General features: G+C 41.0%; 1 protein-coding gene across 3 annotated transcripts in view; it reads left to right on the forward strand.

The window, feature by feature from the left end:
- The window catches only part of PALM2AKAP2 (PALM2 and AKAP2 fusion), a 265,174-nt gene that overhangs the window by 163,450 nt on the left and 76,014 nt on the right, over window positions 1–25,710 (forward strand). The window contains exon 1 of one of the 3 annotated variants that reach the window (XM_058864760.1): window positions 10,481–10,583. The exons of the other annotated variants lie outside the window; for them this stretch is intronic. The gene's annotated coding sequence lies outside the window, so the exon portion shown is untranslated. Of the gene's footprint in view, window positions 1–10,480; window positions 10,584–25,710 lie in introns of those variants that run through there. 3 annotated transcript variants of the gene reach the window in all.

Genomic DNA, 25,710 nt, shown 5'->3' on the forward strand with positions numbered 1-25,710 from the left:
GAGGGGGGAAAATGCTCAATGACAGTGGAATGCAATTTGTTTTAATAGCACAGTACCTCAAATGCTTGGGAGTGTGACATCAGACAGAATAAAATCTGATTTAGCATTGTTTCCTCCCTGGTTTTGAAAAGGAGTTGTCATTTTTTTAATAAAGACCCCCTGCTGAAGGAAGAGGTTTAATGACATAATTTTGCAAATGGGAGGCTGACTCAGTGTTGCCACTAATGTAGCGTGAGCAGAATCAGCAAAATGCCGGCACAAGAAAGTCAATAAAGTCCATGAGAGTATCCTTATGCACATGGAAAAAAGATTAATTTAGTCATAGAAAATGATAAAGAGCTAAAATTTTCTTCAATGAAGTGCTAACAATTTGTGAAAAGGACAATTCTGGTGTTTGAGGAAAAGATCATATGGAGCAGTTGGTCATAAACTCTTCCAAGTTTGCTGAGAGAGATATCCAAAATGATTGTCCTTTCTATTGTTAAAATGTCAAGTAGGCAATGCTATTTTCACATAAGTAAACTATCAGTTCTAGATCAACTCTAAAAATAATCTATGTAGACCTAGTTGCAGCATCATTTCAATAATATTTTCAATTAATAGAAACAGGAAAGAAAAATACTCATATCTCTTTTATTTTCAACAACCATCTCACTCCAAGGGGAGGCCTGGGCCATCATAAGGTTCCCTTCCCTATAATTAACTATTAACAAAGAAGCAACAAGCTACACTTAGGTCCTGATTGTGCTATTGGCTGCATGGTTCAAGTCAATGGTAATTAGTGTAACTAACAAAAAAGTGTAGAAAATTCTTATATCAAATACATAATGACATCCATAATCAGTGAAGACAGGATATGGATCAGTAAATTAGTGCTAGTAAACTTGGAACGCTCTCCCTCACCAGAGGGGGAATTTGTAGTCCTCCCTGAGAGCCATTCCATGTAACATGCTCTGAACTAGCCAAATTGGACCTATTGTTGAACAAGCCCAAGTTTGTGAGCAATCTCGGAGGGTTTGTTATGTTTCTTCTTTCATTTCTAAATAGCAAAATGCTGCTTCTTCATTGCTGCATTTAAAACACATCCTGTTATGCCTGCAGCTCTCTTTAGTGTGCAGGTTCAGAATACCCTGTACTTCATTACTGAGCCATTCTTGCAGCTTTTGCTTAGAAAGTGTATGTGTGTGGAAGTAGCATAAACTGCATCTGGTTGTCTTTATATTTCCACCATTGTTGCTGCTGACTGGTAACAAGGAAGAAGATGTACATGTACAACATCTGTTTTTTTCTGTAATACTACTGTACAGAAGATTGAGAAATTATCTTGGTGAGCAACTTCTAATTTCAACAAAACCTCTAGGACCATGAAAAAGATCAGCAGTAGACTGAATTTGTCTTGTAGTGCTAATATTTTGGTGTCATATTTTATCAGAAATATAGAACATTCATTTTCTTTTTCATTGGTGCTATAAAATATTTTATCACCAAAGAATCTGAGTCCATAAATTTATGGAAAAAAATAATTAATTTTACTGTACAGCTGCTTAAAAACAAACAATTCAAGCTGATCTAGGATATGCCCCTTCCCCTCAGGCTCCCTTTTGTCCTACTGCCATAAATGTGTTGTGGATGAAGACTTTCCAGATAACACAAAATGGCAGAGGTTGTGATATTTTCAGCACTCTGGATCGGTTTATAATGGAAATGCTTTTCCTTCACAGTAAAAGTATCTGAAGATTGCAAGGCCTGGGAGCAAAAATCCCTGGACATCTTTCGATGTGTAAGCCTGCATGGCCTTATATCCCCTTCTTCCTGACTCTTAAGTTTCAGATATATCTCGCTGCTATGCCCACCATGATCAGTTACTGCTGAAGTTCAGAGACAGTATGCAGCAAAACACCAAGGAAAGGTACCAGCCAACTTTAAAGAGCAAAATAGCTGCCTGCTCTCTTCTTTCCCAGGCTGCACTGTCCATCCCTGGTCCTGTCCAAAGCTTACCTCATGCTGAAGTCAGCAGAGCTGGGCAGGGTGATGGAGAGGGGGATTCATCTGAATTACTGAACTGCATGTCACAGAACACAGCTAAGAGTTCATTTCCAGTTACTTCTGCTCCCTGCTCTTGAGTGCATCTTGGTATCATTATGGAGGCAGGCAACACTGGTCAGGGAAACCAGAGATTTGTCAATCATTCAAAGTGATCAAACATTATGTTTGTCCCCTGGCACTGTAATTTAGTTTTTGTGACTCTGCACGGAAACTCTCTGAGTAACAACACTTTCAAGCTGTGCACCTGTGTAAAAAATGTCCCCCTACCTCCATATCCAAAGACAAATAAGACTGCCTGCTCCAACAGTGAGTTAGACATTAAAATGTGCATCAGTTTTGTAGTGCAGAGCTGTATTTCCATACTGAATACTGTGTATATTTAATCAGCAGACCTATTATCAGGTTCTTGTATTATTGTCTTATTATAGCTTCACTTTGCCTGATTGCACTTCTGATGATCAGAAAACACAGTGAAGCTAAGACCTCAGCTTATTGCAGGGACAGCCAGTCTTTCGGTCGGCCATAGGTTTGGTCATTGGGCCTGTTCCCTTCCTAATTCAAGAAAAGGATACATTTTTAGGAAACTGTGGTACTGTTATTTAAGGGGAAAAAATATGTTTTTAGTCATGAGACAAATTTCTTCTTTGAAACTATTAACCATTTCTTTAAAATATTACCCACTTGTCTCTGACTTTCTGAGAACCTTTAGGTAGTCTTGGTTTTCTCAGTCACTTCTCGTGTTGCCATCCACACCGCAGCAGACGACACATTCCAGCTGGAGGCATTTAACACCATTTCAATAGTACTAGAAGGAATAAGCATCCAGCCTTTCTCTTGTGAGGGCCTGGTAAAATGTGTTGAGAAGGCAGATTAACTGCTGAAGATTAGCACTTCAATGTGCAAAACTCAGAAGTTTGAAAGAATTTGCAGGACCATTCACAAACTATAGCAACATAAAGGTGAAAATGTTAGGAGTATAGGAAGAGGGTCCTGATGTACTGTGCAGTAGGGGTTTCAGTCACTGCAGGCTGACAGTAGTTCCACGTAGCAGTAAAAGCAAAGGCAGAGGGATTTCTCTTCTTCATTACTGTCAGAGCACATCTGCAGTAATGCTTCAGGAAAAGATGTCATGATAAAATGTGCCTTTCTGCATTTAATTCATGTTTGGAACAGAAGTAACTACTGTGCTGGCTTTGCCTAGCAATTAGATGTACAGAATTTAAGAAAACTGACCTGTTTTGGAGGCCACTACTTGTGAGCTGAAAAGGCTAGGAACACTGTAAAAAACCTGGAGCAGGTAAAGTTTAAATGTTATTATTTTTAATAATTATAGAAGTAGCTTAGTGTAGTATTAGTTGACAGCTTTTGATTCTCTTTTTCCTTTCCTGGTTAAAGTTTTGTTTAATGTCCTTTTCTGCTCATCACACTTCCTTGCTCCATTAACAGTTCCTCAGTTGTTTTAAAATCCACCTTGTCTCACTCCACATATTCATTACGAAAGTCTTTTTCTGTTATGACTACAATCTATTCTAATCAGGCTTCTTTTCCAGTTTCTACTTTCTATATAAGTCAATGCAGGTGTTTCAAAAACATACTTTTCACTCTTTCTCTATCACTAGATTTCTTCAAGAGATCTACACAGGCCTATTGAAAGCCTCTGATTACATTCTCTTCATATTTTTTCTCTGCTCCAGGTTCCCACCCCACTCAGTTTCTGCTAAAACTCAGTTTCTGCTAATTGTTCCTCTTGTATGCTGTCACTTTTACTTTAGTCTGCTCTCCTGTGTCTCCCACAGTTGCTTATCTCCCTTATCAGACTCTTTTTCCTGGGGTTTCCTGGTCCCAGTTTTTGCTGCAGGGGCAGGAGAGGTCTCTTCACATCAGCACCCATTATTGCTTGCATCTGGATATCATGGGCCAGATAAGAAATCACTATGTTGAATGAGATAAACTTACTAAAGGAAACCCTGTCTCAAATCCAGGTCCCAGTAAACACTTCGGATCCCTCTAAGAGCTATGGCATAAAAAAACCTTCCAGCTCCTTCTTGTATCTTAGTTTTGATCATTAATGGCAACAAATTATTTCTGTGTTATCTTCACTCGAACTACTGGAATTTATGCTTATATTTATAACTCTGTTTTTGCAGATACTACAAAGATGAATAATCAGTGAAATACCCTATGTATGGCTGTTTATGTGTAGATACTTAAATATTTCTGGACTGTACATTTTGTGAATTGCCTACACAAACAATTTGACCAGCTCTGTAGTACTTTCTTTTAACTATAGAGCCTAATGCATTTAAGCTGTTGCAGAACAACACTGCTTTATTCTCTGCAGACAACTTTATTCTTTGTCTTGTTGTTTTTATTGTTCCACTGGTAGTGAATAAAAGCCTGCATCTGTTCCTCAGGAAGGACTTAATCCAAAACTTATTGAATGCATTGGAAGAGTCTCCATTGGGCTTTGGATCAAGCTCTTTAGTTCACAAACAAATGTTTTTTGTGAGAATATGCTATTCAAGTATTGTATAGAGGAGTTACAGAGGTTCCCTATTTCTAAAATAATGGCCACTCTTTAAATCTTTTTTGCTATGCCTCTTCTGTTGCAGGAAAAATATGCAACTATACATAATTATTGAAGTACTGCAATCCATGTTTATTATGCCCACCTGTTGATATAAATGTAGAATATGTAATGCTGTGCTAACAAGTAGTGTTATATTTATATGGCTCTTCCTATGGAGACAGTAATTGCAAAAATACATAGAGATACACTTACTGACCTGAGGATGATTAGGCTCAATCAGACAAGCTGGACATGGCAAGACATCTTTGAGGACTGCCTTATGTTGGTGTTATTGATGAAGCAGATGTGAAAGAGACGGGGTTTGTAGAATAAAAGAGGGATACTACTGAATGGGATTTTGTTTTCAACCCTGAGGAAAAGGAGCAGACTGAAAGGAGCCACAAAGCTCACAGTAGGGGAAAGAAACAGGGGCTATTGTGGAAGAGGGTACAATGAGACAAAGATAAGGCAGGAGGAATCAAAGCAGAAACATTAGCTGCAGCAAGACTGTAAAGAACTTTAAGCAAAACTTTACAGCTCCAGATATGCAATGACTGCATTTTCTGCAAGGAGGAAGATCCATGAGTTGGTTATGCAGTGCTTTCCCAAAAGCTGCAATAAAATAGTTTTTTTCCTTAGAATACCACAGGTACTGAATGCTACTTTGGATTTCTTCTGAAGGGAAACTGAATACTACTTTGGATTTCTTGTGAAGGGAAACTAACAGTTCCTGTGAATCAAAAAGAACACGATGCCAGTGAAACTTGGCTCATTTTTCAACTGCAGAACAGACTAACTTCTTCACGTGGGTGTAGATGATAGAAACAGTTACTACTGCGTATTACTACTGTGACAGAATTGCTTGCAGTAAAACACACTACTGTGTGGTAAGTGCTTGCAGGGTTGCACACGTAGTTTGTAAGCTGATGGTGACTCAGACAGTTTATGGAGCCAGTACTAAAACATTACTCACTCAAGGAGTCACATCTAAGCCAATGAGATTACTCATGTAGTGAGTGGCTGATAGAGATCTTGCCAAGCTCCTCTACCACATAACAATGTGTGTAAATGAGCCTATATGTCAGGTGAATAACTTCAGAAAGGAATTTTTAAGTTCATTCTATGTATGAACTTTTTCTATGTGTACTGCCTAACCACAGCTGAGATCCTATCACGTTTTGCCAACTCTCACTAACCAGCAGTCCCCATCCTAAAACTCAACAACTCATGTAGACAAATAAGGGAAAGTAGCTCACCTTCAGTCACATCAGAAGTCAACAGCAACGACAGAATAGAAAAGGGATCTCCAGTCAGTTCTCTACCAGCAGCTCCCTGCCTCTGTAATTCACAGCATTTCATCCCTGCACTGAATATAAAGCATTTATGAATATGACCTCCAAACTTCCTACAGCTCTTCTGCTAACTGGCTGGAGGATTTCTGCATTCATTAGCTTTATAAATGCAGAGAATACAGAGAATACACTGAAGTACCATTTTCATCTCACACACATTATTACAGCTGGTGCATCCCCTCATCCAGCTCATGTCCATGTCTTTTTGCAGTCAGAGAAATAACCAGAACCACAAGAAAAGGAAAACTAATCACAAAATTTCTGACAGCCAGTCTAAGACATTTAAAAATCTGCATCCTAAGCAAAACTCATTTTTCATATTCAGTAGAATTCAGTGTGGAGGCTACTATATCAAGCATCACCTTTCAGGACTGCATTTCATTTAATAAATGCTGTAAAAGTGCCTGGCATACTCAGCATCATTACCACAGTATTTTCCTTCCTTTCTTTATTCTGCATTGCTCTCAGCATCTTTTAGAGTTCATAGAGAACATGAATAGTCTGCTGGGCTGTAAATAGCAACCTCAAAAAATGTCTAATAGGAAGAGGTATATCCTCTTAGAATCATTCTCCATTTGAAGGTTCACTGCATAACAATACAAAAAATCTGCCTCACTGAAACCAGGCTCCCCTATACTGACAGGGTCCCAAAGCTAAAACTCTGAATAACTCCTCGGTCTCGTGAATAAAGCAGGAACAGCAGATACTGATACAGCTTCACTCTTTCATCTCCCTGTTTCTCTCTCCTCTCCTCCAAACATCTTTTCTTTCATTTCCTTCTCTTTATCTCCCCATCCTGAGCTGCCTTTTGTCTCTTCCCCTTTCTAACTCCAGGCACTCTTCGTTGGCAGTGGTTCCATCCTCTTTCTGCCCATGGAAGACCACACATCTGTACAGAGGCAGATTGTAAACTAGGTCAGTTTATATGGCAGAGATAAAAAGAGCAGGAATAAGAGCCTTTTCGTATAATAACAAGGTCTCACATAAGCACATGGCCCGGTTGTCAGAGATGCTGAGCATCTGCCATTACCACTGACTTCAGTGGCACTAGTCCTCATGTCCACAGGCTGCAGATGTAGAAAATCATCCTCAATTTTGCAGTCCCCTGCAAGCAGAAGTTTAGATACACAGTTGCAGTTCCTTGATGTTCTCCAAGACTCCTCATTAATCTCAGGATCTGTTTTTGTCAATTTTTCCAACATGTTCAGTACAGTCTTGAGACGTAAATTGGGCAGTCATTAGAGGAGGAATGAGGTGATACTGGGGATACTAACTTTTCATTTCATAAGCATATAAAGCAGGCTTGAAATAGAATGACAAGTGAGGAACTGTCATGTGAGCATTAAAAATAACTATTTTTCTTGACAAATATTTGGTTAATACAGCTATCTTTATATTCTTCCCCCTTTCAGAGTTTTTAGAACAACACCAACTGATCTTGCAATTCATTATTTAAGCAAAGGTATTTTAATGTTACAGTAAAAATAAGGGAAGACTGTACTCTGGAAAAGATTAATTACTCCTTCCCCCTTCCTGAACCTCTCGGTAATGATGTAAAAAAGTTACAGAGCATTAACAAACTGCATCAGTCTCATCTGTGATATTGCTTTACCTAATGGAAGAAAATCTGTACTGCAGGCACACGCATCAGTCCAATCTTGTATGAGTTTAGAAAGCAGGAAAGGGACAGAAGGTAATTGTTGGAACAATAAGACAGAGGGATGTGAACCCAGGAATAGGAGCTCTAAAACTCCCTTTGACAGTGTAACATCATTAGTTTCCACAGATTTTTTTGCCACAGTCCAGTACTGCCAGTCCCCAAAACTTGGGGCCTTTAGAAAGTATGATACTCGATAGTGCTTATTTTAATTATGATTCTGAGGCCTGGAGGGGACCTTTCTGCATGGTTCTGAAGGTTTCCACAAGCAAAACTCACTAATTTATTTCCCTTCCTCTCATCCAATAACTGCCTTATTCTGTTTCTAGCAGCTGAAGTTCCTAAAAACCAAATAAAGGGTGGTCAGACCTGTGAAACATACAAAAAGGCTGCAATCCCCATGCTCCCTCTCCTCTTTCCTCCATATCCCCATATTGCCATTTGGATGGTGGCATGCCAATCTATGGGAGTACAGACTCTCATGCCTGCAGGGCAGGATCAGCAACCTATGTCCATGCACAGGTGCAGCTTTCTGCTGCACAGATGCAGCTCCCTGCCTGCTCTCTGCATTTAGGCTGAATGAGGATGTATTGTGGTTCTAGTACCTTATCCTAGAAGGACAAAGGCTAGGAGTCCTGTCTTTGGGCAGATAACTGCATTGCAGGCATTCCTGGGGACATTCCCAGGTGGTGCAGCTGAAACACCCCTGCTCTGATCTCTCTTCCTCCTTCCTGTGGCCCATGCTAGTGGCAAGTAAAAAATGCTCATTAGAAAGCCCATCCTTTGTCCAGAAAAATTACAGCAAAGTCTGAAAAAAAGAAAACAGACAGCTGCCAGTAGGGAGAGTGGCAGACACTTCCCTGGGTCAAAGACCTTGATGGGGTTTTGTCTGTGCCATGCTCTTGTGTGCTTTCAGACACATATATTTGCAAAGAGGGTTGTGGCCATGTGTAGCTCATTATTAGTATGGCTTCTTATATTAATAGCACCTGCTTATAGGTCTGCACTTACATATGTACTCCTCAGTTTCCTTATAATCATCAGATATTATTATAAACCGTTTTCATTATCACACAGTGTTCAGGTAGCAACCATGCCTCTGTATGAGCATCTGTGTCCTTGAGTTCTCAACAGAGAATGCAGCAGCTGAATTATCAACAGCAGCATGTAACTTCCCATTTAAAAGATTGGCAACTGAAGAGTGGAGGGAGGAAAATGTGACACTAAACTTTAATACAGCCTGGAGAGCTACAGGTTTGCAAACCTCATGCCTGTACTGTCCAAACAGAGGGATGCTAATCGGGTTAGAACTAAAGGACACTTAATGCAATCTATCTGAGAAGTCAACATTGCTGCTGTAAAGTCCTGCCTTAAACAAACCTTTTGGAGGTCCCTGAAAAGGTCAACAAAAATGTGGATAAGGATGATCTAATTTCCATTTCAGGCTGTCTAAAAGGTTCTTGACAAAGGCTTTTAAGGAGACTAAGCTGAGAAAACAACAAGAGGGAAAGCCCTGGTATAGCTCAGTAATTGCTTAGAAGATAAAATTCAAAGTACAAGAATAAATCATCGGTCTTCACAATGGTGGGAGGTTCTGGATGGTAGCTGGGAGGTAGAGTTCTGCAATGGCCAGTGTTGCAATGTGTGCTGTTCAACGTACTCATGCCTTACCTGGGAATGGAGCCAAATAGCAAAGTTCATCAAAATGCATTTGTTTGGCAGTAATAAGAGGAAAGATTGTGAAGAATTATACCTGGACATTATGAGACTGGATGTTCAATATCGGAAATCCAATATAGATGAATGTAAAATGATACACATGGACAAATAGTCATTAAAAATGGTGGGCTCTGAGGTGGCATGAGTAAAATCTCAGGGTTATGACAGGCCACAGGCCTCCTGTGCTCAAAAGTTCCTCACTACATATTGTCAAGAAAAAACATCATTGTGCCACTGTATGAATCCATGATTTGATCACATCTAAAATCCTGTGTATTTCTTCAACTAAATTTAGATCTATTCGATCAGGGTCATGCTCAAGAGTGCATCAAGGATGGTAAGAGGTACAAACAGTCTGTGGACAAAGGTCCCCATGAGAGAAACCCACAGCTGTTCAGCCAGGAAATGTAATGATGTACAGAGATTACAGTGGAGATCTACAAACTCATGAGCAGGTCTAAGAGAGGGTTAATTGTTCCCCATCTCCAGCTCAAAGAAAGGGTTAGTTGTTCCTCATCTCCAGCACAGGAGCTGAGGGGATAATTATGTTTGTATTGAAACAAAAGTCAAAACTACTTCACAGGAAGGATAGCAGATCAATGGGAATCCTTTCAAGAATATTTGGGTTCAAGGCAACGTTGAAGAAGCCCAGGACAGTAGTAATACCTATTAAGAAAAAAAAAAAAAGGGGAAAAAAAAAAAAAAAAGGCGCCAAACCACACCAATAAAGAAAACCAATCAAAAAGAAAACAGCCCAAAACCCGCGGCTTGGAAAACCCCCGGAGCCGGCGGCGGAGTGCAGCTCCCACTCTGTGCACTCGCCGGAGGCGAGCTGCGGAGCCGCGTTCCTTTCCTTCTCGACGGGCCTCGCCCCCCCCGGTCCCGGCTCCCTCCCCTCCGGCCCGCCGCGGGCATCGTAACAGGAGAGGCTGGCAGGCGGAGGGTAACCCGAGCGCGGCAGGGCGGGGGCCGCGGGGGCGGCGGCGGAGCCTCCGCACCGAGCGCTTCGCCCCGCGGGACGGGACGGGCGCGACGGGACCCGGCGGGGCGGGACGAGGCGGGCGGCGGCTTTGCCCCCCTCTTTCGGCGTCGGCGAAGGGGGCGGGCGGGGAGGGAAGTGGGGGAGGAGGAAGAGGAGGAGGAAGAGGAGGAGGAGGAAGGGGGACCCGACGTGCCGGGGCTGCGCGCGGAGGTGGCAGCGCACGCTGCGAGCCGGCGGAGCGGGAGCGCTTTGGATAAGGTACTTCCGAGCGCCAGGATGCGCGTGTGTCCGCGCGGCGTCTGTCTGCCCGTCTGTCTGTCTGTCTGTCTGCCTGCCTGCCTGTGTGTGTGTGTGTGTGTCTGTGTGTGTGAGCGCGGCTCCCAGTGCGGAGGGAAGAGGGAAGGGAGGCGGCGGTGGCTGCGGCTCCGGCGAGCTGGCCCTCGGCGGGTTGCGGGCGGGAGAGGGGAGCAGGCAGGGCGAGGCCGGGGAGGTAAGGGGGTGTCGGTAGAGGTGCGAGGAGGGGCACGGGAAAAGCGAGGAGGGAAGATGGAATCGCGGGGCGGGAGAAAGCAGGAGAGGAAAGGAGAATGCAGATGCGCGGAGGGGAAGGGAAGAGGCCAGGAGGAAAGAGGGGATGCCGAAGGGGGGCATTTGTGCCCTTGCCAGCCCCGGCGTGCACAGCCCGGGCGGGGGGAGGCGCGGAGCTGCCGGCCAGAGCGGGGGCGAGCTCGGAAAGCCGGGTGTGTGAGCGCAGCCCCCCCGATGTCCGCAGGCCGGGGGGCTCCGCTGCCCTCCCTGGGGGCGGCCCGCTTGTGGGGATGGAGGGGCGTGTGGAGGGGGTCAGCGGGATCCTGAGAAATCTGTGACGTAATTGTTTTTTAATCAGCACGTGTTTTTCATGGCGATCTCAAATTTTCCTGGGCTCCCCTTTTTGAACAGAAAATCCCCCGTATCTTTGTTCCAAGTATTTCTGTTTTTGGATTCCTCTGCAACAGCAAAGCGAGTTCATGAGTTTTAAATATTTTATTTCTTCTTTTATTTGGCCTCTGCTGAGGACCACTGCAGTGTAAACTTCCGAAACACTGGTGTCTCTTTCGAAAAAGTTATTGATATTATTACTGAGGTGAGCAGGCCGGCAGCTATTGTGCGTATACCAGTGTTTGAGTTCCTGATAACATTAATCATTAGCCGTAAAGAGCAGCCATCGTACTGAAGTTATGTTTTTGTCTTAACAGCCTGTCAGGTCCCACACGTATGTTAGGTACAAGTACCAGCCTGCTGTTGTAAGAGATAGAGCATAGTCCCCCAGTTGTGATTTTACCAGCGAAATAAACATGTTGTTTTATGATGAGTGGTGATTAACAGTTCGACGTTGTAATGATATTCTCTGATTCTAGCACTGTCTCATAGCTCTGGTATGTCAATTTGTATTCATGCTGTGTAAGTGTTTTGCAGAGGTTTTGCCTATCTGGCAGGGATTTATTTCAATTTCACAATTACGTTTTCTGATCTCAGCAGCCTCTGGAACCCAAAGAAGTTGTATATATATGTCAGTATCTGTTATAGTGTGTGACTCTTTTTTTTTTTTTTTCCCCAAGAAATGCAAGTTATTTCATGTCATTAGATCACAGTTTTTATGTCACTGCACACAGCAGAAGTTACACCTAAAATTGTTTTCATTTAAGTGTATTCATTGCAAGCATTTGACCACTCAGTATTGAGTGTTTTTCATCGATTTATCTTCATTTTATATTTGAATGCCAGTCCATTTGCTGCCCTGCTGTAGGCTCTGCCAAAGTTTTCAGAAATTCTAAATGTTATATACAGATACTGGTTTTGACAACTGATACCTTGTTTTTATATTAGTTTTCATAGCTGGCCAAAGAGTACAAGTCCCAGGTGAGCTATTAAGTAAATTAAGCCATATTTATAGATATCTTGTAATAGTGCCAGTAAAAAATAGCTCTTGTGGCAAATGATGGTTATTTTTCTTTACTGTGGATGTGCAGCTTCTGTAGGAAGGGGTGTGTGCAGTCCTTTTAAATTATTCCCAACTCCTGTTGGCTTCAGCCAGAATTTTGGCTAGGTTAAGAATACAGGATGGTGTGACTTACAGCGTGAAAAGTACAACCAGCAGAATCCTGAGCAGTTTGATGTATACCTTGTTCATAAGATAATTTGATTCATGTCTGGTTTGTCTTATCTAAACTGCAAAATTCACTTTTGCTACGGGAAACACCTGCTGATTTAGCAACTGCTATTGATACTCCGTTTTTAGCAAGACAAGAAGAGCTACATAAAGCAACATCTAGAACTGTGCCTATTGTTACTATTCACAGTGTGATTTTTTTTCTCGTTGATGTGCTGCTGTACTGATTCTCAGGCAGTTCTGACTTCAACTGATGTGCAGTACATTTATGGTTGTGGGATAAAGAGGGTTATTCAAGCTGCCAAAATGGTCTCTCTTTCTTCCTCCCACCCCCCTTTAAAAAATGAAAAGCTGTGGCAGCTGTCTCTCCTAGCAGGCTGTGCTGCAGGGGCAGATCTTTGTTCTCATGTGCACCCTGTTTCTTGGATACCTAGAGTTCAACCTGAATTCTGTATTATTTTGATACAAGTTTCATTGCTTGTTAGGCTGATTTTTTTTTTGTATTTGTTTCAATGCCAAAACTTAATGAAGGTTCCCTAGGAAATTCTCGACTCATAGTTCATTGAGGAAAAGCCTTTTCCAATACTCTCACCCACTAGGACCAAGTCCATTGAAGTTGGTGTGGATAGGCTTGGCATTCAGATTACGGTGGAAAAAAAAGTCAGCCTGTTAATTGATGATGATGCTGGCTTACCTAAATATTGCATTAGTCCTGTAGAGGGATGTTCTTTAATTGACTGCTGACCTAGACTACTAGAGTACAGTTCTGTAAAATTAAGTTTAATTTTGAAATATGGCAGCAGCACTGAATGAATGCCAGAAGATGCACTTATATCTATAATTTACATTGTTTTCTTTGAGCCGTATGCCAAAGTGGTGCTCTTTTTCTTCCACGTCTCCAAAATTTTAAGTCTTATCTGCTTAACTAATTGTAAGACTTCGGTGTGCACTGCTCCAGTAAATTAGTATTTGAAGTTGAGCGAAGTCCATACTCTATGAACTGTCCTATCTGTGATTCTTCTGCTGCTAAGAGTGTATTTCACAGTGCAGCTTGATGGGGAGGGACCTGGAGAATGATTCTGCTGGTTAGTCTTCAGTGAGGAAGCAAACCTTGCTTGACTGAAGTCTTCGTCTTGGGGTAAGTCAATTAGGGATAGTTTCCATCTCAGCCATCTGAAAAAGACAATGTCCACTTGTAGCTGATAACATTAACTCTCCCCATATTGCACCAGATGGAAAAGATTTTTACAGAGTCGGATTGGGAATTTTTGGGGTTTTTAAAAACCTAATGGTGACCTGTCACCATAGTCATTGTAGTTGACTGCAGGAATCTAGATGTTGACTAAGATGACATGTCATGGCCCTTCCAGTATTTTCTGTCTCCAGTTAAGGGTCATGGTTGTTCAGTATTGAAATGTGTACGAAGCTTTTAAAAGTACGCATCGCACACAGTAACTTCAGGAGACCACCTCTGTATCTCACTGTGTCCTGAAAAACAAGTGCTGAAGTTTTTCACCTGTAAAACAGAATTGTTGTTTCTCATTTTTTCTTCTCTGCATTCCACAATATTCAGGGCTTTTCCACAATTTTTGTTCTAACAGCCTATGTTGAAATTGTAATTTCAGCTGCTACTGCAGGCTTGTTTCCCAAGTAATTACATTCATGGTGCTTGGCTTTTCTGATATGACAGAATCAACAAGAAGAGGATACCTCTTTTCGTGTTAAAATTCTGAGTTATCAGCATAAATTGTTGTTATTTTTGGTGGTGAATAGCCTTCCTTGATCCATTATAACTGTAAATCATGCCATCCTTAAGTTTAAAGATAGATAATTTTATTTAGGTTTATAATTAATGAGGGTTAAGGGTTCACTTTTTGTTTTTTTGATGGCAGTAAGATACTGGATTTCCAGGAGAAAGGAGAACTGTACCTTCAGAATAATTCCTCAGAAATGTTATTAAAATGGTGTATTGTAGCAAGCGTTGCATTATTTAATGTGAGACTTACATGCAATGTAGTGTGAAAGTGAGAGTTTTCCCTAGGTATTATACTGGCAGAGAATCATTTATTTAGTCCCTTATTAATAACAGAGAGAAACAGTAGTGTATTTAAAATAAATCAGATTTCCTCCAAAACATATCTACATCTATTAGAAAGGTTAGGAATATTTCTTTAAAAGACATGCACGAGCTCTATGGAAAAACTTTGGTATGTGCTACTGAATCATGAAAGTGTATCCTGTTCATTTTGGAATTTTCTTTCGATCTCTATCTAATTGGCTAAAGAGATGAATCATGATCCAGGGTGAAAGAATGCTTCCAAAGCTCTGGATATTTTTTTTTCTCCAGAATCTGTTGGTTCCACTGATTTCTTTTAGGGCTTTGGGCATCATAATTTTCCTATTGTCCCATGTTTTTGGATTTAAAAGAGAAAAAGAGCGGAAAACTCTGTATATTAATTACTTAATTCACATCACCATATGTACTTCAGAAGGGAAGGGTTCTCTGTGTTTTACCAGCTTATTTCTAAATTTGTTTGTGTTGCTTTATGTAACATCTGTTTGTATAATTTATGCATGAATCGGGAAAAGTTTTTAAGGGTGTAGTGGGTGTAGCACTGGCAGGGAAGGGTGGCTTACATGCATCTCATTTATTCCCTTTCTAGCTGCTAAAGTTGACCACTTTAACAAAATAGGAAAAAAACCCTGTCATGGTGATTTTAAAATACCTTTTAACTGGTGACACATCAGGATTATACTCACTTAAACACGCACACGCACAGACACACACACCCCCCCCCAAAACAAACAAGCAAACAAACCCAACTAAGCAGGTAAATAAACACCACCAAAACCACAAACACCATTACTTCAATCACTGAGTAACTAAGTAGGTATGGCTATTCACTTGGCCTGTCACAGTGGGAGTTTAAACTAGGTATTATTTCTATAATAGTCTTTTATTAGTTCTTCTAGGGAGAGGAGGTTTTTTGGGCTATGTTATGGAGAAAAAAACAATAGCTAGCTAGCTCTGAGAATTAACAACCTATTAAACCATTTAAAAGCTACATGCGCCCCTGTGCATTTTACATTTTAAAAACATTTTATCATCCACACATCAAACATCCCCGGTATGAGATTTTAAATTAGTTATTTTTTTCTATAATAGTCTTTTATTAATTCTTATGGGGAGAGGAGCCTTTTTTTGCTATATTATAGAGACATGACATACTGTGCAAATGCACCTGAGGACATATGCAGCTTCCTTCCTAATAGTTCTTCTCAGGGACTGATACTTGAGAGCAGGGATGTTACTTTTTAACCATTAAACCAAATAATTCAAGTGGACATCTTATGCCTCGTTGTCCAGGACAGCGACACCAGCATTATTTGAATTGACCTTACTAACAGCCATTTTTTCTCCAACACTCCAGGGATAAATACAGCTCCATCTGTATACATGCTTGGAGTGCCCTATTTCTGTGTCTCATTAAATGTAGAGCAAGTTTAGTAGTGCCAGTTGAGAAGAATTCCCTAACAGATCTGCTAATATGTAAACCAGATCCACCCATCATTGAGGAAGCTTCACTTTTAAGAAGTTCCCTTTTTTTTTTTTTTTAATTGCTCTTCTAGGGCAGGTTTCAGGAAGATGATAGACCAGAAATAGGAATCAAATGAAATGTACACCTGTATTAGCATCCTGTACCAAACTCTGCTGGCAAACTAACTAAATAGCTGTACATATATTAGTAAAACTTGCACAAGTAAGGAAGTAAAGATGATTTTTTTTAAAGTTGGTGAGTTAGTTTGTGCAGACCTTTTGTCTCTCTAATTCTGTTCTATTAGGAGTATATCACAGTACTCCTGTAGCCTTGTAAAGAAGACAGTGTGAAGCCAATCTCAAGCCTTTAAATATTATTCTATCAGCTTTCCTCAGAAATAGGTCATTTATTTCCAATTTTAGAGTTCCCTATTAGCTGCTACCCTGCCCCAAGAGTGAGTGCAAGAAGAGGGTTTTGCTGGCAATACTCTTGAGAACTCACATGCTTGTGTGGGAACTGCTGTCAATAAACCCAGAGAGTCATTTAACCTGATTTTAAAACTAAGTATATGGAAGGTGAACAAACCGTTGTGGTTTGCACCACAGTTTGATGTTCCCACTGTCCCTATGTTTCCAAGATATGTTTTACTGGCGCAGCTTGCTCGCACTTAGGAGAGGACAACTATGGTCAAAATACCAAGGAAGATCTGAAGGACCAGGTGCATTAATTAGCAAGAGATGTAGCCATGAGAGTTCAAATACATTCAGGCCTCAACACCATGCAGTTTCAACTGTTCACAGCATGTGGCTGAGAGAGGGACACACCAGGGCATGTTCCCAGCATCATCATTCTGGCATGGCTTGGCTGAGCTTGGCAGAACAGAGACCAATCCAGTTCTTCATTGCTCCTGCTGCTGGTTGTGATCATTAAAAAGAGAAATTGAGCTAAAGTTATGGTCTGACCTTTCCATTTGCTTGCGTATTTTCATAGAGTCATATATTCATTTAGATTGGAAAAGGGCCTTTAGAACAGCAGTGGTAAAACTATTTATGACAATTCTGTATTTTTCTGTTGTGAAAGCAGTGGATGTATTGAACACACTGGTCAGTGTGTCACTGGAAGCTGGCTTAATCAAACTAACCATTTTGATCATTTAGTTAGATCTAAAGAGTAGCACAAAAGAACCTGTGCTGGCTTTAGATGCTGTTGTTTGATTTGATAGGTGCCTGAGCCTGTCCTGCTTTGATGTTCTCAGTCTCCCCAATGCTTCCCATCGCTATGTTATAATGTGCACTTTCACTTACACTCTTCTGTTTCAATTCCTGGCTTTGTTTAATTTAAAAATGTCAGACGTATTAGCTTCTTCTTACATTATTGCTAATGAAAGCTTGTTCTTCCTCTCTGATTCTCAAATCCGTATGAGTCCCCTCTGAATCTCTGGTGAACAGCAGCTCTGAGGAGGGAAAGCAGCAGCCACACTTTTGGGGAGTTCTTTAAAATTGGAAATGTGCTTTAAAAGAGGAACCAACATTGAAGAAACATCCATTCACTTTCTGAAGATGACACTTTTTAACAGCATTTTTGATGGGTGGTCTGAACACCCGTGTCCTGTTGCCTGTTGGGCTTGCCGAAGTGATACATTTGTTAAGGCCCAGGTTTATGCTCATTTTGATATATAGAATGTGCTTATCAACCTTGTTGATGAGAACAGAAGTGGCATGGCACAGCAGCTCAGACTGCATATTGATAGACTCCTAGCAAATAGTTCTCACTTCAAATTAAAAATATCTTTTAATTAGTTGACATTTTTGGCATTTTGTGATATATTTTAAGCCCTTAAACTTCTTGAAAAATCATTTTCCATCTAATTAACTTAGAGATAGCTCAGGTAATTTTGAAACTTCTAGGAGGATCACCCTTAGGGGAGAAAAATCATATCTGGAGTTGTCGCTGAAGACCTGACAGCAGCTACTGGCATATTTAGACGGTCCTGAAACCAGTTTGTGATAAGATCAGCACATAAGCAGGACTTCCCAGAATTTAGCTTTGAGTGGCAATTAATTCCACAGACTTTTCTCTTATTTCTTGGGGCTGAGTGCTGGTGGTCAGTGGTAGAGTTGCATTCCAAATAATATTTGGTGATTGAGCCAAACTAGCTCGGTCTTTCAGAATTAAGTGTTCTGGAAAGATGAGACTGCAACTGAATTAATGTTTTTTGTGGGGAAGTCCCTTGCTCTTGTCTTTTTGTCAGAGGTCATTATAAAATGAACTTCTGCTCTGAATAAAATGTTTTTTAGGCTATTCTGCCTGTCATTCATTCTTCAGGCTTCTCCATTATTCAGGGATTTCATCTGTATAGCAGCAACAGTTCAACAGCAAAATTGTTTTATTCTCTTGTTCTAGTGGGATGTGTGGAAAACTCAGAAATTCAGCTGTCAGGCATGCCTTGCCTACTGTTCTTGTTGACTCTGGCAAGTCAGTGTATCTTGCTGGCCTGAACAAGGGATGTGACTTCGCTGTGGCGAACTGGATGGGTTTTGTTTTAAGCTGTGCCCTGCTGGAAACCTGTTTTCTTTCTGGAAGGATGATAGAACTGTTCACTTGCATGTGCCAAGACTATTATTCAAGCTTTGTGAAACGAAATCAAGCCAACTCCCTAAGTTCTTGGCAGAGTGAACTGTCAAAAAAGGGACTTTCCAACAGGATATTACCAACTGATCACCAGCTACCTAGGGTGTAGGTCCTTGGGGGCAGAGGAGCACGTAATGGTATTTCTTAGCATTCCCTTTCCCATGCCTTCGGGACATGTTTCTGCAGAAAGGAAAATAAAACTGGAATCCTCCAGGTGCAGATGGTAGCATGTGATTGTGTTTGTTGTCAGGTTAGATACAGGTAAGGAACCCAGAGGCAAAAAAGAAAAAAAGAATACATAAGTTTTGTCACATCAATTGCTCAGTTTCTATTACAAATAGTGGTGAGTGTGAAAGAGATTGTGAGGAGGTTACTTATGCCAGTATTCAGTAAATTGAGATGGCATTTAAAGTTGTGGTGAAGTTGCATTGGCCAGAAGTGTTCATCTTCAGATGCAGTGGATTTGAGATAATGAAAGACTAAAGTGCTTCTACCAGTGAAACCTGTGTCATCTTTTCCTCTGTATCAGCCTGGGACACATGGACAGTACTCATGCTACACGACCTCTGGAGAACACCAAGGTTGGGCTCAAGTTGAGCCCCACTCAGTTTTGTGTGAAGAATTGGTTGTGCAGTGTTCCACTCATTGCAGATGCTGACACTTCTGCAGAAAATGTGAAACATCAGGCCAGGGTTCACTGCTCACACCTTCTTTTTGAGGGTTTGGGTCTTCCAGGCACAGGTGCAACTGCTGGTCCAGACTGGGAGAGTCAGCAGTAAACATCTGAACACCAATATGCCAAGTTACCTCTGTAGGTACTTACCAGCTCTTTGGCTGTGCATTCTTAAGTAGCAAGGACTTGCAAGTTCAGTAAAAATGTAGCAGCAGGGCACAGTGTTATTTTATGGATGGGGGCTGACTTTGTAGTTAAAAGGCATGTATGTACATGGGTGCTTTGCCCAATATCCCATTGGCATCAGTCATTTGTCAGAGTGCAGCTGCACTGGGAAATGCATCATGCCATTTAAATTATCTTTCTAGCTGCTGGACTTAATGAATAATTTCCTTTGGAGACAAAAGGGAGGGGAAGAAATGAAGAAAGGAAATGCTGAAGAGCTTGCAGTTTTTATTGTGGCAAATGTGAGTTTGAAACAGTGTGCCTGACTTTTTTTAAGAAGAAAAGGGGACCCAGTTTCACAGCAGGAGAACTTCACTTTGCTAGGCATGATGCCAAGATTTTATAGTGACTTGGTGGTTTCATTCCTTAAGAACACAGCAGTGGGCTCCAGCAACAATGGACCTCCATTGTAGAGGCTCATGCTCACAGAATTTCTCAGGTTCCTCCTAGTTAGGCAGGAACTCAGGCATTTTAAGTAGCCGGGCAGTATGGAAACAGGCCTCTGCTGCTCTGTTGCATTTCACATTTGGGACTAGATACTGGGTGATACAGTTTGCATTCCTTTGGTGAAACAGATTTTTTGTGTATATTCTGTTGCTGGATATCAGTTAATTCATGCTGTTAAACAATATTTGAAATTTTCTAGTTAGTTCATATTTACTTTGATTGTGTGGGCTTGATATGGAGATTTCCATAGATGATAGGAAAAATGTCGCAAGAGACTAAAACCAAATTTTTCTCTCCTGCAGCTTTCAGGAATTAGTAAAATCCACTTTTACTTCTGCACTTTTACTATACAGCTTCACTGATAACAGGATTGGGCTTGGTAACTGTATTTTTTTTTTTTTTTTTAATCTTTAAAGCTTTAAAACATTTCCTGGGCTGCAGAGTTAAAAACTAACAAAAATATTTAGATTCAGAGTGTATTGTAAAGACCAGACAAGTCTGAAAGAATGACTTCTCTGGGCCTTTTGTTGTTCAGATGCTGAAGCTTATAACCTTCTCTGAAAAATCTCAGAAATAAGCTACCCCTCCTCCCAACCTAAATCCTTCAAATCCAAGGCCCAAGCTTTCAGTTAATGCAAATGGACATAGATTGGCAAGAGAAGACCCTACGATTTTCCTCTGTGCTAACAAACACAAATAACAGAGAAATATGTTATTAGTCTCTCTCAGTATTTCCCGCAGTTTGTGACAGTGTTGTCAGAGTTTCTTTGGTTTGGCTGTTTAAAGGATAATAGCAAAAAATAGCTGTCCTGGGAATGAAAGGGCAGGATCCTGGTTCTCCTGAAATCTCTGATGGGAAGGAGATGGTGGGTAACATCATTGCCCTGGAGCAGTCAGCTCTGCTTAGGGGAGTGACCTAGCAAGTCAGCTTGGCCAGGGCAAAGTCTGTCTCACTGCTGAATTTCTGGGTTTTTGTTCTGCAGGGTACATGTCTTCCCTCCATCTTTAGCTTATTTCTTGTTTGCTTCTCTTGGTGTTTCATGAGGGATGCTTTTAAGTGTTTGTTGGCACTGGGTTTGGAGAGCCTAAATAAGAGTAAAGCATACATATCCTAACTCCTTCCCAGCTCTGGTCACTGTTTGATTTGTATGAGGTTGAGGGGAAGGTTGAGTCATTTTCCTCATGGAAGAGGTATGAGTTCCACTGATACTGTCAGTTTCTTTCTCAGATAGTTCAAAAGGTGTGTTCAGAAGGGAGTGTGGTGTATGACAGTAGTGGTGGGAGTAGCCAGAGGAACCTTGTCAGCTGAACCGAGTTCTCCTGTCAGCTGTGCACCAGTGAGGGTCAGTGACTGCCTGAGCTGCTGGAGAGCTAATACAGATTGGTGGTGTGACACAGGAAAAGATTTGATCTCTGTCACCACAAGAGTCCTTCAGTCTGATCCACTGTTCACTTTGTACCTTGGGCAGCTTGACCAAATTATATTTTTGCTCCTAAGATATTGCCTGCATTTACAAAGCCCTTCCTGGATTGCAGTTACCAGGCAAGCCTTTTCACTTTGCTGATGCTCTCCTGTATCTGCATTTTCAGCATCAGATAGGTATACATGGCATGCATGTATCCTCCAGAACCAGGAGGTGACCTTGAAGGCTACTTCTTACTGCTGGTCTCTTCCCAGAGTGCTTCTTCCCTTTTCCAAAGGATAGTCCAGGAGCAGTGCTCTGGTTTTGGGGAGTGAAGCCCCAGGGTGCCATCTGACACAGGCTTATACAAAAGGTTGATTTAAACAGCCAAAAAGCAAAATTCATCCATGCCTGTTTTCTTCTAGAATATAACCTTCTCAAACAGCTGTGTGTTACTGCATTAGTGTTGGTTCTTTCAAAGAAAGATCAGAGCTTTCCATGGAAAGTTGGCTTGTACTCCATCAGTGGATATTACCAGGAGAAGCTGCATCAGAAGTAGCTTTTCACTGGAGAAAACCTAGGAAACCTCTTAAAGACATTACTAAAAGTAAAGGTTTAATTTTTGCTCTTAAATTCTTGTTCTTGCCAGTTGCAGTATTGTTGCTGCAGACCAAGCAGTTTACTCACAGGACCTTTAAACAAACAAAATTGAAAAGGTATTTATGAACCTGGTACCCAGCATAAAGTGGGAATGCTGCCCATGTGCTGTTATTTTCTTCTTCCTTGTGGTGTTCTGGTCTTGTATTTATTTATACATTGCTTGAATCTTCTTGATTCAGCATTATGTGGGTTCTTTTATTGAGATTGATGGGATTTCTGATTGCTTATGTGATCACAGCTTTTGCCTTTTCTTTGCCTTGTTTTCTTTATAAAATTAAGTCAGCCTTCTGTGATTAAACTCATTGCATAGAAGGAAAAAATGTGAGATGTTTCCTGCAAACAATTGATGACAAACTCATTGTACTAAGCTTGTTGAAAAGGAACTTTTTTTTGGAAGGTGAGAATAAAGGAATTTCCTCCTCCACCCTTCTGTTGTTCAGCTGTAAACTGATATTGTTGAAAGGGGAAAAAAGTTGCTCTAGTTTTCCTCAGGATATTACTGTGTGATCTTAGTGAAAACTTTTAAAGATACAACTGTCACTCTAAAGGTTTCAGTTTCGTGCAGAATTAAAAATTATTTCCTGATTTGTTTTTATTTTGAAGCATAGTCATTTCAGTTAATTTTCACAAAAGACCTTTCTGGAAGTTCAGAGATTACCCGGGTTAACTTTACAGTTCAGTGCGAATGAAATGTCTTTTATGGCACTCTCTATGAAACAGTTTGATAATTATTCCAGCAGATAGATGAGTTTGCACTGGCAAAACAGTGAAGCCACAGAGAGCAAAGTCATGGGGTTTTTTTTCAGAGGAGCATGACTACAACTAGGTTTTATTAGTCAGTAGCAATTATATATTGAGCATTTTGATTTTTCATTGGAAGCTTCATAACCAAGTAAAGTATCATTGGTATCTGACACCTGCTGCAAGAAGTTCATTTCTGATCCAGCTTGATTGCCATTGAGGGAATGGGAAAATGCTTTTTAAGGGTGGCAGTGGGGTAGGGTATATTCCATTTTTGTATTTATCAGGCAGGATGCCTAAACTAGGGTTTGACATTATGCTCTTTTAGTTTGTGTTGAAGTTGAACTTTTACTGAAACACTTGCTCAGCATCAGGGTATGAGTCCTGTGATGTCCTGTGCATGTATTTTACTTTATCGGACTGTAAGTAGTCCCCTTTTCCAGATTGCATGGGATCTCCTGGAGACACAAGCTATTGCAGCAATGCAGATCCCAAGCTCTTGTTCTGCCATTTCTCTCAAAACTCAAATTGTCTTTAATTTATTTCCCTGATGGTCTAGTTCCTGCTACCATTCAAGTGAAAGAGCAGGGATAGATTAATGCTGCTCTGAATATTATTAATAGTTCATTGTTACATCCCTAATTAAGATTGTAAATTGGATTTAAGTGATTATATAAACTTTTTATAAGATACAGTTTCTGTCCCAAAATCTAAAGTAGACAAAACAGACAATAAAGACAGCACATAGAGCTCATTGCTCAATAGACAGAATTGCTACCGATATACTCCACAGAGCTCACAAATACTAGCAAAGAACAAAATGGCCTTGTCTCCACATACTAGTTCCTGTAAAATTCAAACCTAAAACATTTTCAATGTTGTGATTGACAGGCTGAAGTTTCTACAAGTCTTGGTTTAACTCTAGGTGTCCTCCTCCTAGGTTAACTCTTACTTTTGTGGCTATACTTTTAAAAGTCTGCTGTATCCCTGCCTGCAGGACCAGTCAGTCCCAGAAGATAAAAGAAGCCTTCAAAGGGTTGCAGCACAGGAGGATCAAGCGTACTGCTTATTGCTTATTTAGACTTTTACACAGGAAGAATTAGGTATTCCTTGGCTCCTGGTGGAACAGGTATTCATAGTTTTAAACATGTAGCCTTTTTGGTGGCTCTGGACTTGTATTACTCTACCCCGAAACTGTCACAAGATGAAGCTTGGTAAATGGTTGGAGGAAAACAGTGAGGCAGAGCCAGGGTGAAAGGAAGCTTTTATGGTCTGAGGCTGGGATGATGTCAGGAAGAATAATTGTTTTGTACTCTTAATTGCTAGCTTTACTCATGCAGCCTGAGTTGACATGGGTGGGGAGAATGTGGTGTGCCACATCTGCACTGACTCATGGGACAGTAGTCACCTGCCCTCTCAATTATTTTTGGCTTACTGTGAAAGACTCAAGGATGGCATAAGCAGGAAGAGTGAGTCCAAAGCCCTTCATTTTGTTAGCTTGGACTGTGATTCTGTCACCAAATGTAGTGATAATTTAATCAAAATGGGAGTTGAAGGTTTTGTCTAGTTTAAGTGGAACTGTGTAGGGCAAGCTTTCACATGAGGCACGTGGACAGCGAATGCCTCTCTACAGTCATGTGGATAGCAAATGACTTAACACTACCTTGTACTTGGTTCTTAGGTTTTCCTAAAGCATATCTCTTGTCTATCAGATGCTCTGATCTGTTGAAAAGAAGTTTAAAGAGATACGGCACATTAAGTTCAAGGTATTCCTTTTAGTATAGAAGTTGTAGGACATCACTTTTATCTCACAAAAATATGTTGTTTTTCCAAACTGTTGTATTTGAGTCACCTTATTTGTGTGTGTTGTGGTTTAACCTCAGCCAGCAATCAGGCTCCAGGCAGCTGCTCACTCATTCCCCCACCAGTGGGGCTGAGGAGAGAATTGAAAGGGTAGGATCTGGAAAACTCATGGGTTGAGGTCAAAACTGTTCAGTAAAGAAAGCAAAAGCCACACACACAGGCAAAGCAAAACAAAACAAGGAATTACTTTACTGTTTCCCTCGTCAGGCAGGTGTTCAGCCATCTCCGGAAGAGAAGAGCCCCATTATGCATAACAGCTACTTGGATAGACAAACACCCTCACTCCAGATACTCCCGTCCTTCCTCCTTCTTTCCCCTACATTTACGTACAGAGCATGATGTCACATGGTGTAGTGGTTTTAAACCAGTAACTAAAAAATTACTTATATCTGGAATATCCCTGGTCAGTTGGGATCACCTGTCCCAGCTGTGTCTCCTCCAACCTCCTGTGAACCCCCAACTTCTTCCCCAGCATGGAAGTACAAACAGCAGAGAAGGCCTTGGCTCTGTTTGCCCTGCTCAGCAATAACAAAAACATCTCTGTGTTATCAACCCTGTGTTCAGCACAGATCCAGAGCACAGCCCCATACCAGCCACTGTGAAGAAATTTAATTCTGCCCCAGCCAAACACAGCACAACACTTCAATTAAAACAGACTATGTACTGAAGCAAGGGGATTTTGAGGCTCAGTCAGAAGATTTAGCGAGAACAATTTGGAAGGGATTCCTGTAGATGGAGAGTTGTTTAATCTCAAAGTAAGTTCCCTGTAATTTCCTTGTTAGAGGCTGATTATCACAAAATGTGAATGGTTTCTGGCTCCTTCCCACACATATATTTCTCTGTCAGTTCATCGTCTTGATAAAGCAGATCATGAAGCAGATATGTAAAGGGGTGTCCATGTCAATGCAACTCTCTTCATACAGCTATGTGTATACAACTCAGTATTTTACTGCCTGCTGTTGAATACCAGTGGTTCTTTTTAACTGAAGTAATGCGGATGAGTATTTTTTATTTGAAAGCATGTGTGCATAATACACCATTTTGTTGGGACTTC

The sequence above is a fragment of the Poecile atricapillus genome, chromosome Z (assembly GCF_030490865.1).
Source record: "Poecile atricapillus isolate bPoeAtr1 chromosome Z, bPoeAtr1.hap1, whole genome shotgun sequence".
Lineage (NCBI taxonomy): Eukaryota > Metazoa > Chordata > Aves > Passeriformes > Paridae > Poecile > Poecile atricapillus.